Below are 13,022 nucleotides of genomic sequence, written 5' to 3'. Positions count from 1 at the left end.
TGGTAGTGATCCCATACCCATCCTGTAGGCAGTAGTGGACGCCATTCCCCATCCTGTGGGGGGGAATGGATCCCATAACCAACCTGTGGGCGGTAATGGACCACATAATAATTCTGTGGGTGGTAGTAGACCCCATACACATCCTGCAGGTTGTAGTGGACCCCACACCTATCCAAAAAGTGGTAGTGGACCCCATACCTATCCAAAAGGTGGTAGTATACCCAAACCTATCCAAAAGGTGGTAGTGGACCTCATACCTATCCAAACGGTAGTAGTGGACCCCATACCTATCCAAAAGGTGGTAGTGGACCCCATGCATACCTATCTGTGAGATTTTTTTCTACGCCTTCCTCCCCTAAGAGGTGGACTACAAGTTTAAAGGCTGCTCACGGCAGTTAAGCATGAGTCCAATAGAAAAAGGAAAAGCGGGAAAAAAAACGCCAGGCTTCCACGACTAGGGGTGAAAACCTGTCCACATAGGCCGCTGGTTCCTCCTAGTTAAACAGGACGTTAAAACTAATAAAGGATAACCAACGGGTTCTCACAATCAAATATTTATATATGATGTGGCGCTATGAATTGGAATTCGAGTTCCCAAGAACATCTGTCATATCAAAAGATCACATCAACATTCAATCGTATAAAGCAGAACATGTGTGGAAAAGAATGGTTGAAGGGTTGACATCAAAGACCGTTTTCTATAAAATAACAATTTATTAATAACAAGAGACTAAACTACTACATTATCGAGTTTACATTACGTTAATGTCCATCCAGTGGCACTATAACAAATAGCTAAATAGCAACCCTTGTTGTGCACCTGCATACTGAACTAACCTGAACACAGGTGTGCCCACTGATGACGCAATAATGCAAATAAAAAAATATCACAGACTAAGTTACACTACAGAGAGTGACTTGTTACTTTATCGTCTATCAAGTGGCATTTGCAACACAGCTATTCAACAGCCCCTCGAGAAGTGACAGCAGGCTCCATCTTGCTGACACTTCGGGCTGACAACATGAACTAACTGAACAAATGAAGGATGCCCACTGATAACACAAGCTTGCAATCAATATTGTCATGGCATCACGGTAACAGATACTATAACCACAATCTTAAGGGTCCTCCTTCCATAACAGGAGTGACCCCCATAACTAGGCGGGTAGTCCAACAGTGACTTCCCCTATCACAACCTAATGTGAACACTCTTTGCAACCCCCTGCAAGGGGTTGCACTGTAACAGTAAACGAAGCCCGGCAAAGTGGGATTCTGAGACACAGCTCCAGCAATCCCTAAGTTACTTTACTCTCGTCACCAGATGATAAACAAAAGAAATTGCCTTAATAAATTACCAAATTGATTATGTGATTAATTGCGTTAATTGACTGATCACAGCAGTCAGCAACAAAGTACTACGTTAATCACAAACAATTGTCTCTCATAGACAACAACATGATGGTACTCTATGTTAATCATCAACACTTGTTTCCTTTAACACAAGTCAACTTGTTAACAATAACTCAAAACTCTCTTATATTACATCACACTTGACTCCTTGCAAGTATTCAGTGAGTAATTCTTAATTTAGGTCAAACGGACCACTAATTACGTCCCAATTGAGTTATGTTAACTAAGCCTACCCTAACTTGGTAGCTTCTCAACAGTCTGTGTCAAAATTTACTTTACTGAGTGTTAATTACCCTAATTAATTCCGAGCAATTAATTAACTGTCACCAGGACCGATAATTAATCATACATAAATACGTCTCACTCCCCACTGCCTAAGCAGGTCTCATCAAACACTGTGAATTCATGGGAGAAGAGTTAATTACTCCCCTAATTAACAAGAGTGCATCTTAATCCACTGTCCTCAGACAGGATATGATTAATATAACGATTTATGCTAGCTCCATGACCTCGCTTTACCGAGTCATCTCAGTCCTCAAGACCCCAGACGTTAATTACTCTACTAATTATCATGAGCAACTAATTGCAATACCCCAGAAAGGTAATTAGTCCCGAGCAAATTACGTTAACACAAACTCTGACAGATCCTCTCCCACTACGTGAATTCATGATGAGAATGCTAATTACATAATTAGCTATAGTGGTCAATTAGTTGTCACATGGACAATTAATTGCACCTGAAATGTATTTCAACAAGCTAAACACTGTTTTTCTATAACAGCTCTCACTCACTCAACAATAAGTGTGCACCCCTTATCCAGTTAATTACCCTTTTAATTAACTCACTGAATCCTTAAGTCCTCAACACAACTTAAGGAAACAAAGTAACCCCAGTGTTACATAGTTCACATTTACTACGGCATACATAACAACATAAATGCACAGCCCACATATGGTTGCTGCTACTACAACTCGTTAATTACTGTGCCCACACAGTAATGACACACAGTTATGCAACAACAAGAGTATACCAATATTACTGCCCCCCTTATCTTGCAACCGGTGCAAGGGACTACTGTGAGCGTCACAGCTACTTTACCAAGGCAATTTACGTTAATACAATGCACCATCGCTACGCAGACAGCTGGCACTAGTTCTCTTAATTAGGCAATTAACAAATCAATTGCCTGCTCTCATTAAGTACTGTGAATTCCCCTGAATAATCAAAGAAGCCCCTTAAAGCCTAAACACAGTTCCTAGGTTAGTAATATTGTATACCTGATAACAACACTGCACAAACCTACAGCATAATGATGCCGTCAGCATACCCCACATGCTAATGACATCATTACGCAATCAGTCAACAATCTCATCTACTGACTCACCACACAACACAGTACATAAAAACATGCAAATGAACACATATAAATGGCATTCACATAATCAATGAAAATTATATCACCAGATAAATGTATCCCTAACTACACAAACCTCAGGGTATCCACTGACATCCCTGCAACACTGGCCTGCCTACCTCTGCAATGATATAATTAACATGCGGTACTATGGCATTAATCAAGTCTGAACGATTATATAGAATCGACAACTGGATCACTTATATGGTAAATCTCTACACTGACCGGTTACATACTCGAGTCAGTCTACACACTTATATATATATATATATATATATATATATATATATATATATATATATATATATATGTATGTATGTATGTATGTATGTATGTATGTATGTATGTATGTATGTATGTATGTATGTATGTATGTATATATGTATATATGTATATATGTATATATGTATATATGTATATATGTATATATGTATATATGTATATATGTATATATGTATATATGTATATATGTATATATGTATATATGTATATATGTATATATGTATATATGTATATATGTATATATGTATATATATATATATGTATATATGTATATATGTATATATATATATATATATATATATATATATATATATATATATATATATATAACTGAAAACTCACACCCCAGAAGTGACTCGAACCCATACTCCCAGAAGCACAGTACCACTACAGTGTGGTACTGTGTACAACATCCATCTCCAGGTACCGCCCAACCAGTCACCTGGACGTGCTACAGACAGCTGTCTCTCAGCTGCTTCCCTAGCCTGGCAGGGCTATGGGACAACACAGCTTTTACCGTAATTTCCACTAGTCCTGAGACACTGTTACACTAACAACTATTATTGTACTCACGGCTCTTTAAATCCTCAACACATACATTTCCCTGGTCACTACCACTCTGGCTGTAGAACACCTAGCTTGCTCCTCGTGCGTCGACTAGGTGGGGCCCTAGGCTGTCCAGGGAAAGTGGCCAAAGGGAATGGCCAAGGCATGTGGCCACCACGTGCCCCTAAGGGGGGGGGGTGCCACGGGTAGTGCGGAATGTCACAGCGCCCCACCCGAGCTGGGGTGGCACGGCCCGGGGCAGGCGGGGGTGGCCACCGGGCGGCTGGCCAAGGTGCGGCTATCACGTGGCCCCACTGTCTTGCCACTGAGCGGCGCGCACATGGGGCTTGCCTCAGGCTGGCTGGCTGGCGCCCACAGGCATACAGAATGGGGATTGGAGAACCCTCAAACACCCCCATTAAAACAGAGCATGCCTCGCTCGTACACTGGAGTGACAATGGCCGGCGGCGTCACCACATGGCGGACCCAACAAGGTGGAATTCAAAGTCAAACAGGAGCCTGTAATAACACCACAATTACACTACCCATATTCCACCAATTGTCCACTGTCCATTAACACTAGACAGGATACTCTGACCCGATGTGAGTGATCAATCTGATACACCATGAGGCCTGCCAGCTGCCTCATGGGTGAACACTGTAACTGTCTTTTAGTTTGTTACTGTTCCTACCATACTCATCGGCTCCAATTTCATGCAAATTGGACCTTGACACAACCCAGGATGGCAGGAGTGCCATACACGATGAGTAATCAGGATGACAGCAATTAACGGGGGTGGAGGTGGCAGGCTGCCACCTCCACCCAAAGTCACCATTTCAGTTTGCCGCCCAGCTCAGACTGACTATATGGCGGTCTGGGGAAAACTCAAATGCCCATCTATCCCCCCTACCTTATCTGGACCAATCAGTACAAAGCCGGCACTGCTCTCTCGTGCCGCTACCAATAACAGCAATTTGCGCCAAAACTCAGCTAAGAGCAGAGGTGCCTAAACTAATCATAGACGGCCGCCTCGCCCTGCGGCGTCCCGTGACGTCACAAGGAGGAGGAGGCCTAAAGACAGTGGCGCAATGCCTCACATGGTTGGGGGGGGGGGGGCGACGTTCACCCCACTGTCCCCACCACCTCTAATGGTTTGAGTCAAGTATCCTCTCACACCACTTCATTCTCAACTCTCATCCTATTTCACAGGAACAGGAAAAAATCTGAAAGTCACTCTACAGAGTAATCACAGACTTCTAGCTAGTCTTACATGATAGTCCATAACATGAGCTTTCATCCAACACCCCACAAGTGTATGTAAGTTTGAAAACTTCTTGACTAGAGTCCCTAGAGCGACTAGCCTAATCTAGAAAACTAGGAAAACTAGCTGAGGGAATCTTCATTCCCTCACACTATCCAAAAGGTGGTAGTGGGCCCCATACCTGTCCAAAAGGTGGTAGTGGACCCCATACACATCCTGCGGGTTGTAGTGGACCCCATACCTATCCAAAAGGTGGCCGTGGACCCCATACCTGTCCAAAAGGTGTTAGATGGCCCAATACCTATCCTTTTAGGTGGTATAGTGGATCCCTAAGCATCGTGTGACTTGTTTTGGACCCTATATCCATCCTGTTTGCAGCAGTATTACTCTATAAATCTCTCATCTATCCTTATCTCAATTATTTATATATTTATTTATTTATTTATTTATATTTATTTATATATATATACAAGAAGGTACATTGGGTTTGTGAGAATACATTGGATAGTACAGTATTTACATTCTTGTAAAGCCACTAGTACGCGCAGCGTTTCGGACAGGTCCTTAATCTAGCAGATAATTTTAAGTAGGTAATTTCTATCAGAATTGATAAATGATAAAGATACATTGCAAGAGAAAAATGAGATGAGAGAGCTTAGTAAGTATATTAAAGCACATTGTTATATTAGAGCTCTTGATTGATTACATTGACAACTTGATTAGTAATTTACAAAAAAGCCTCCAGATCTTTAGCCCCTGCTATTGCTTTGCTCTTCAACAAGTCACTTGAACTCTAAACCTTCCCAGATATTCTAAAAAAAGCGAGAGTAACGCCTGTCCACAAATGTGGTGATCTCACAGATGTTAACAACTACAGACCTATATCTATCCTGCCAAACTTGTCAAAAATTTTTGAAAAACTAATCTATAAGCAGCTTTACTCATATCTAGCCAAACTCAATATACTTAGCCCTTGCCAATATGGCTTCAGACCCAAAAAAGGCACTAACGATGCATTTATTAGTATGCTTAACTCGATTCATGCAGCTCTTGATAAAAATGAGTTCCCTGTTGGGTTGTTTGTGGACCTGCGTAAAGCTTTTGATACTGTCAACCACCAAAACCTTCTTCTTAAATTACATCATTATGGAGTCAGAGGACACTTCCTACAATATTTCAAATCCTACCTTACTAACAGGCTCCAATATGTTTCTGTGAATAATACAATTTCTCCCACCCTACCCATCAACATTGGTGTTCCCCAGGGCAGCATACTTGGCCCTCTCCTCTTTCTCATCTACATTAATGACCTTCCAAATGCCTCCCAACACCTCAAACCAATTCTATTTGCTTACGACACAACCTTCATTTACTCCAGTCCTGATCCCCTTGCTCTAAATGCCACAGTAAATACTGAGCTAAATAAAGTCCATCTGTGGCTAACTGCCAACAAACTCACCCTTAACATTGACAAAACTTTCTATATTCTGTTTGGCAATAAATCCTCTAATCAAATAAATCTCAAAATAAACAATAACCAAATTTGTAACAAATTAGATGGCAAATTCCTTGGCATTCTCATTGACCACAAGCTGAATTTCCAGGGACACATTCTAAACATATAAAAAAAAGTTTCAAAAACTGTGGGCATTCTTTCTAAGATCAGACATTATGTACCACGCCCTGCCCTGGTGATTCTCTATTATTCCCTTATCTATCCATATCTCAACTATGGTATTTGTGCTTGGGGCTCTACTACCCAAAATCACTTACGTCCTCTAATTACTCAACACAAAGCTGCTATTAGGACAATATCCAATTCTGGCCCCAGACATCACTCGGTACCCCTACTCAAATCTCTGAATATGTTAGACATTAAGTCACTGCACATTCTCTCATGTGTATTATCCATATATAAAACGCTAAACTATAATGCCAATCCTGATCTCAAAAGCTTCATAGAAGGTTGTAACAGAACCCATGAGCACCACACCAGAAATAAATACAGTTTTGATATTCCTAGAGTACGACTTAATCAAACTAGAAATGCTCTACAAATCAAGGGGCCCAGAATGTGGAATGACCTTCCCAACCATGTTAAAGACTGTACCTCTCTCAACCAGTTTAAGTTAAAAACGAAGCTATACCTAATAAATTCCCTGTAACCTACCTTACCCTTCTATTGTCAACCAATGTCTGTTTTTCTTTACAGAGCGCTGTTTGTCGACATAATTGTATTTGTGCTGCTTTTTCATCTATGTTTTCATTCTACTCATTATGCTCAATTAGTATTAAGCTTGTCATTTAAGTTTATCATGCCCGAAACGCTTTGCGTAATAGTGGTTTTAGGCATTGTATGTACTAGCTCTACCTATAAGTCAACCAATCCTTGTAAAAATTTATTGTATGTATGTACCTTACCTAAATAAAATTGTATTGTATTGTATTGTATTGTAATTTAAACAAGATTAATAGACACCATACAGCAGATTGACAGCACATATAAGACAGCAATGATCACAATGGTAAAGATGTTCAGATTGGGTACATAAAGATTGGGAGACTGGGTAGCAAAAGATACAGATAAACAAGATTTATAAACACCATACAGCAGATTGGCAGCACATATAAGAAGACAGCAATGATCACAATGGTAAAGATGTTCAAATTGGGAACATAAAGGTTGGGAGATTGGGTAGCAATAGATACAGTGCAATTTTAAGGCAAAAAGTGAAAAACTATGAAGATGAAATTAGGTACTTTTTAGTATTGATTTTGAATGATGTAAAAGTTGGACAGCTTTTCAATTCAGAAGGGAGTGAGTTCCATAAACTGGGTTCCTTTATTTGCATAGAGTGTTTACACAGATTAAGTTTAACTCTGGGGATATCAAAGAGATATTTATTTCTGGTGTGGTGATAATGGGTCCTATTACATCTGTCCAGGAAGAGTTTCAGACAAGGATTTGCATTTAAGAACAGGGTTTTGTAAATATAGTTGACACAAGAGAATTTATGGAGTGAGATTATGTTTAGCATGTTTAGGGAGTTAAACAAGGGGGCTGTGTGATGTCTGAAAGCAGAAATTAATATTATTCTGATAGCAGATTTTTGCTGGGTGATGATGGACTTGAGGTGGTTTGCAGTGGTTGAACCCCATGCACAGATACCATAGTTGAGATAGGGATAGATTAGTGCATAATATAGAGAGATGAGAGCAGAGTTAGGTACATAATATCTGATTTTGGAGAGTATACCAACTGTTTTAGAGACTTTCTTAGTTATGTGTTGTATGTGGGTACTGAAGTTGAGTCTCTTGTCTAGGAATATGCCAAGAAACTTTCCATCATTTTTATTGCTAATGTTTACATTGTCTATCTGAAGCTGAATTGCATTTGTAGATTTGCTTCCAAATAGGATGTAGTAGGTCTTTTCTATGTTAAGTGTTAGTTTGTTGGTTGACATCCATAAGTGGACTTTTTTTAGTTCATTATTAACAACATCATTTAGTGTATGTGGGTTGGGGCTGGAGTAGATGAGGGTAGTATCATCAGCAAACAAAACAAGTTTCAGAATGTTAGAGACATTAGGCAGATCATTGATGTATATAAGAAATAGAAGAGGTCCCAAGATGCTGCCCTGTGGCACTCCAACGGTTATTGGTAGAATGGGAGAGATTATATTATTGATGGCTACACATTGGTGTCTATCACTAAGATAGGATTGGATATAGTCCAGTGCATGGCCTCGGATTCCATAATGATGGAGTTCACATAAGAGGTAATCGTGATTAACAGTATCAAAGGCCTTTCTCAGGTCAATGAAGAGTCCAATTGGAAACTCATTTTTGTCAAAGGCTGAGTAAATTATATCAAGGAGACTAATAATTGCATCGTTGGTACTCTTTTGAGAGCGGAAGCTAAACTGACAGGGGCTAAGAATGTCGAATTTTACGAGATAGGAGTAGAGCTGTTTGTAGATAATTTTTTTCAAATATTTTTGATAGTATGGGTAGGTTCGATATTGGTCTATAGTTGTTTATGTCTGCCGGATTACCTCCTTTGTGAACTGGCGTTACTCTTGCTTTTTTCAGGATATCAGGGAAGGTATGACACTCAAGGGATTTGTTGAACAGCAGAGCTATAGGTGGCGCAAGGGCATGGGAGGCGCTCTTGTATACAATGGATGGGATTTCACTGATGTTCCCAGCTTTGGTTTTTAGTGAGTGTATGATGGACACAACATCTGTCGGGCTGACTGGTGAGAGGAGAAGAGAGTTTGGATAGCTGCCTGAGTGATATGTGTCTGAGTCTGTGGGATTTTACTTGCAAGGTTAGCACCAATCGATGAAAAGAAGCTATTAAATTCATTCGCCATTTCTAAGTCAGATGACGGTGTAAGGCCATCCTTAGAGAGTGTTATCTGGTTGTGGGAGTGTTGTTTAGTTCCCAGGATATTAGAGATGGTATTCCATGTGCTTTTCATGTTGCCTTTTGCTTTTTTGAATCTAGTCTTATAATATGAAAGTTTTGCTTTTCTTATGATACTGGTAAGCACTGATGAGTACCTTTTAACTACTTCCTTTGAAACTAGGCCACTCCTAAATTTCTTTTCGTATTCATGTTTTTTGTTGATTGATTTAATTATGCCACTTGTGAGCCACGGGTTATTTTTTCTTTTATCAGTTACTTGTTTGGTAAGGAGGGGACAGTGAGTGTTGTAGAGGCTTAGAGTTTTGGAGAGAAAGAGGTTAGTTGATGAGTTTATATCCTGTGAATTATTAAATTCAGATTCCCAGTTAATATTGTGAAGTGCATTAGAGAGATTGCCTAAAGCTGATTCACTATGTAGCCTGAATGAAAGTTTCTTGGTTTCTGGTGGTGATGTGTCAATGTTTGCTATGAGAAAAGTAGGATAGTGGTCAGTTGTTCATAAATTACCCCAGATGTAAGGGGAGCTGTTATATTAGTCCAAATTATAGTATTTGTGCTTGGGGTTCTACTACCCAAAATCATTAAGTCCTCGAATTACCCAACACAAAGCTGCTATTAGAACAATATTTAACCCTGGCCCCAGACAGCACTCGATACCCTTACTCAAATTTATTTATTTATTTATTTATACATATACAAGAAGGTACATTGGGATTGTGAGGAATACATAATATAGTAATTACACTCTTGTAAATCCACTAGTACGTCAGTGTTTCGGGCAGGTCCTAAAATCTAAAAAAAAAAAAAAAAAAAAAAATTAAGTAGGTAAATACTTGCAAAATTTATAAAAAATGATAACAGTTACAAGGCAAGAAAAAAAAATAAAGGATGAGAGAAAATTGTAGGTATATTAAAACACATAGGTGGCTCAGACTGATTACAATAGCAGCTTGAATGTTAGTTGACAACAAATGGTACGCACAATACAGCATATGGCTAACACAAAAGAAGACAACAATGAACACAAATGATAAGGTTGATTGGGTTAAGTGCATAAAAATTGGGAGATTGGGTAACACTAGATACAGATCAAATTTGAAGCTCTTTGAATGTGTTAGATATTTAGTCACTGCACTTCCTCTCATGCGTACTCTATATATTTAAGACTCAGAACTGTAATGTCAGTTATGACCTTAACAGTTTCCTAGAAGGTTGTAACAGAACCCAAGGATACCACGCCAGAAACAAATGCCTATTTGATATTCCAAGAGCGGGGCTTAACCAAACTAGAAATGCTCTACAAATCAAGGGACCCAGAATGTGGAATGACCTCACAATAATGTCGAAGGCTGTACCTCTCTCAACCAGTTTAAGAGGAAAACTAAGTAGTACCTAATAAACTCCATGTAACCTACCTTACTCCCTTAATGTCAACATATGTCTTGCTATTGTCAAACAATACTGTTTGTTGACCAAGTTGTATAATTGCTGATTTCTGCCATGTTCCCCCTCACCCCCCCCCCCCCTTTTTTTCCTTATTTCAACACTATTTATACTTTAATCTCTAGGTTAAGGGTTTTTTCTCCCCACACCTTGCCCGAAACACTGTATTAGTTACTTTAGGTATTATATGTACTAACTTTATCAATAAATCCAACATTATGTTTGTAACTCATCTTCTATGTATGTATTTTTACCTGAATAAACATTTCGATTTTGATTTGATTTTAGTGTACCCCATAGCCATTCCAATGCAATATCATTTTCTGTGGACGTTCCTTCAATCCATTCTCTTTCTTCTTTTTCAAAGATTTTTCGAAGCATAAACTCTTCTATATAATGATGATTTGGGAAGCACCATTTTTATATGTTTTTTTTTTTTTTTTTTTGTTTTTTGAGATATATACAAGAGTTGTTACATTCTTGTACAGCCACTAGTACGCGTAGCGTTTCGGGCAGGTCCCTGGAATACGATCCCCTGCCGCGAAGAATCGTTGTTACAACCAAGTACACATTTTACTGTTGCGTTAAACAGAGGCTACAGTTAAGGAATTGCGCCCAGTAAATCCTCCCCGGCCAGGATACGAACCCATGACAAAGCGCTCGCGGAACGCCAGGCGAGTGTCTTACCACTACACCACGGAGACTGTAATAACTATTTATTTATTTGTTTATTTATATATATAAAAGAAGTTACATTGGGATTGTGAGGATACATAGCATAGTGCAAAGCCACTATTATGCGCAGCGTTTCGGGCAGGTCCTTAATCTAACAGAAAATTTTAGGTTGGTAAATAGAAGAAAAATTTATCAAATGATAACAAGCCAACCTATCCTCTTAAAAAGAACGTCAACATTTGCCGTTTGACTCTACGGCTGTTTTTGGACGTTATTTTGTGTAAAACTACGTCTATTATCGCTTCCATGGACAATCTCTTGTTATACAATGAAATACCACACTCTTATTATTCTATAACTCACTGACTATGCTCTGATATTTGTTCTTCAAGTAAAAATATATATATTTTTGCCTTAATTAGGCCATAATCCAGAAAATTCCAGCCTATCGATCTTTATATTTAGGAAAACATCTAATAAATTTGGAAATTAATTTTTCGTTCGCCGACAGTTGCCTGTTACTATTTAACCCTCTATGCTTTAATGTCGCTGGTCATTGTGACTTTCCCAGGATTTATATAGGTTTCGTAGTAGCATTTAGTCAGACTACAGTAATTTAACTAATGGGAAACCTCTATAGTTGTCGTAAATTAATAATAATCATTTATCAAATAATAAATTAGCAAACATATGCAACATTTCATGTTACGACTTTTCGGGTAGGCCGTTCTGTTTGTTTACAACCCCAATGGTTCAAAATACACAATACTTTTAATATATAAGTGACTAAGTATGCTCTAATATATGGTCCTCAATGAAAATTATCGTTTTTTTTTTGTTAATTTGTCCATAATGAATAAGATTCTTTACTGTTGATCTTTATATTAAGAAAAACATCTAAACAAATTGGTATTGTGTTTTCGTTCAGATAGTTTCTAGATACTATTTCCTAGTTATCAATTAATGTAGGTAGTTATTTTAATTCGCGGCTACCAGGGGCTTTCTCCCATTATACAATGTAAATGTACTCACTAACTATTCTCTGGTATCTGTTCTTCAAGTAAAATTACCTATTTTTTTGTTTAATTAGTCCATAATTCATAAAATTCCTTCAGGTCGATCTTTATATTTAGAAAAACATCTAATCAATTTGGAATTTAATTTTTCGTTCACCTACAGTTACCAGCTACTATTTCATTGTTATATTTTATGTCGCTGGTCATTACAATTTTCAAAGAATTTAAACAGCTAAACAGCAAGTAGCATCTTGTTAGAGTACAGGAATTTACCTATGGAGAACCTCGATAGCTGCCGAAAATTATTAATGATTATATATGGAATTTAAAATAATGAATTATATACTATTTCTTATGTTACGTCTTTGGTGGGTAGGCGGTTCTGCGGGTTTACAACCGAATTGTTTAAAAATCACACTATTTTAAATGTATGAGTCACTAGTATGCTCTGATATATGTTCTGCAATGAAAATAAAGATTGTTTTGTTGTTAATTACTCCATAAATGTGTAATGTGTTAATTCAGTCTAAAATCTTTTTG

The sequence above is a fragment of the Procambarus clarkii genome, chromosome 70 (genome assembly GCF_040958095.1).
Source record: "Procambarus clarkii isolate CNS0578487 chromosome 70, FALCON_Pclarkii_2.0, whole genome shotgun sequence".
Lineage (NCBI taxonomy): Eukaryota > Metazoa > Arthropoda > Malacostraca > Decapoda > Cambaridae > Procambarus > Procambarus clarkii.
The sequence above is the reverse complement of the archived record's forward strand: the minus strand, read 5'-3'. Positions refer to the sequence as shown.